The following is a 2,115-nucleotide window of genomic DNA, read 5'->3' as shown; positions in this document are numbered from 1 at the left end:
GCTGTGAAGGTTCTAGGTGACATCACAAATCCCTATGGTTACATACACAACAAAGCTGGGTTGTTGTTGTTTACACTCTGCAAGGCCTGTGGAAGTGAGTGACATCATAGCACTGTAGTTCTGAGGGTTCTAGATGGATGCAACAATCTCCTGTTGCTTCTATGAAGGCCATAATAGACGACATCACCAAACAGCTCCATAGTCACATACACAGCAAAGGAGAGATGTTGTTTACACCTAGTGATGTCAGTGGTATTGAGTGACATCACAGCACAGTGCTAAGGCTCCTGGGCCTGGACACAGCAGCGGCTGCAATATCTCAACGGAGAATACGTTTATATATATGTGTGTGTGTGCGCGTATATATATATATATATATATATATATATATATATATATATATATATATTTCTCCGCCGAAATCACTTTTAAACCCATTTCCACCTTTTTTTCCCTTCTCTTCCTCTTACTTTTTTTTCACGTTTTTTTACGTTTTTCTCCTTTTCGCCTCTTTTCTGGGCGTATTATTCTTCTTTTTCTTCTTTTTTTTTGTCTAATGCATACCCCATCAGTGCAGCAATGCTTATTCAATACCGCCAGCAGATGGAGACACTGGGGGATAATTTTCTAAGGATTTATACTGATTTTTCCTGTCTGAATTTGTCGCACAGAAAGTTGCAGGCCAAATATGTGTGACATTTCTGCGACTTTAGCTTCTAGAGCATTTTTACAACATTATACATAGGTGCTGAATACATAAAAAGCGACTGTTCAGCGACAGACAAGTCGCATCGGCTGAAAGTAGGCCAGAATGTCAGTCCATGTTGGAGCAGGTTTAGATACAGTCTAAAGTATAGATCTCAAAGTCTGTGCACAGAATTTAGCAAGGGCCTCGCACCTTCTGATGCATCAGGTAGGTGCACAATAGCATAGCCTAACCCTCTGTACTTTGGTCTATATTGATGCGGGACATAGACAGCCAGCTGATGACCAATCCATTAGTGCAATGGATGGCTGGAAGCATTTGTCTTTGCCTTTGCAATACCACAGAAGCAATGCATGGTCAATGTACAGCAATGACACACCTGTGTGAACAGCCAGGAGACCCCCCCCCCCCATGTTATGTTACATAGTTACATAGTTAGTACGGTCGAAAAAAGACATATGTCCATCACGTTCAACCAGGGAATTAAGGGGTAGGGGTGTGGCGCGATATTGGGGAAGGGATGAGATTTTATATTTCTTCATAAGCATTAATCTTATTTTGTCAATTAGGAACATTCAGCACCCACCCGCTATCAAGGCAGCTGCCTATCATGTCATGCCCTACCTGCACAGGTGTGCTGGCTACTCAAATGATCCAATTAAGGAGGCCATTTAGTCAGCAGCAGCAGAAGTCCTGTGCCTGGACGCTCCAACAGGGGCCAGACACAAGCAGAAGCAGAAGCAGCAGAAGCAGCAGCAGCACCACCTTTTGTTTTTTGGCTGCAGCAGCAGCAAGGCCCACAGGGCTGGCTAGCTGGCTAGCCAGCAAGCAGGTAGCAATGAAAGTAGGAATCTTTCTTTTTAACCCTGTAAGGGGGTGGTGCACTGTACCCGAAGATACTGCCATATCGGGTCAATGCATAGGGCGACGGAAGCAAGCTTCGAAATCGGCCCCCGTTCTCAAAAATCCATTTAATATATGGTCCCCAGATAGGGGACGTATCAGATATTAAACTGATAAGAACAGATACTACACTTGATCTTAGCCAAAAGGCCGAGAAGCGATAACCGTGAAAGGGGCGGGCCCAACAAGGTCCCCTTCATGGGCACTATCACTGCTTGCTGTCAGGGAGGCTGCCAGACAATTTTCCATGCACACTCTGGGCTGGGGGGCAGTCAACCACCAGTACACACAGCAGAACCTAAACCCATACCATTATTGCTAAGCAGCAAGACAGGGGCCCATTGCACTCCCACGGGGCCTTTTTAAATGCAATCCATAACCCGGATTTGCCAGGAACCCTTCTTACTCCTCCTACTTGCATGTGACACTGGGCTTAGGATCTGCATAGGAAACACACACACAAGCACACACCTACCTTTGTTGCCTGCAGATGCCTCCTTGGCTGT

General features: G+C 45.4%; 1 non-coding gene across 1 annotated transcript; it reads right to left on the bottom strand.

Annotated features, from left to right (window-relative positions):
* Positions 1-1,580: 1,580 nt before the first annotated feature.
* LOC130329389 (U2 spliceosomal RNA) lies at positions 1,581-1,771 on the bottom strand. Its single transcript, XR_008872974.1, has one exon. It is a non-coding gene; the product is annotated as a U2 spliceosomal RNA (small nuclear RNA).
* Between the last annotated feature and the right edge of the window lie 344 nt (positions 1,772-2,115).

This window comes from Hyla sarda, unplaced genomic scaffold (genome assembly GCF_029499605.1).
Source record: "Hyla sarda isolate aHylSar1 unplaced genomic scaffold, aHylSar1.hap1 scaffold_3168, whole genome shotgun sequence".
NCBI classification, from domain to species: Eukaryota; Metazoa; Chordata; class Amphibia; order Anura; family Hylidae; genus Hyla; species Hyla sarda.
Note: the sequence above shows the minus strand (reverse complement) of the source record. Positions and strands in the feature narration are given on the sequence as shown.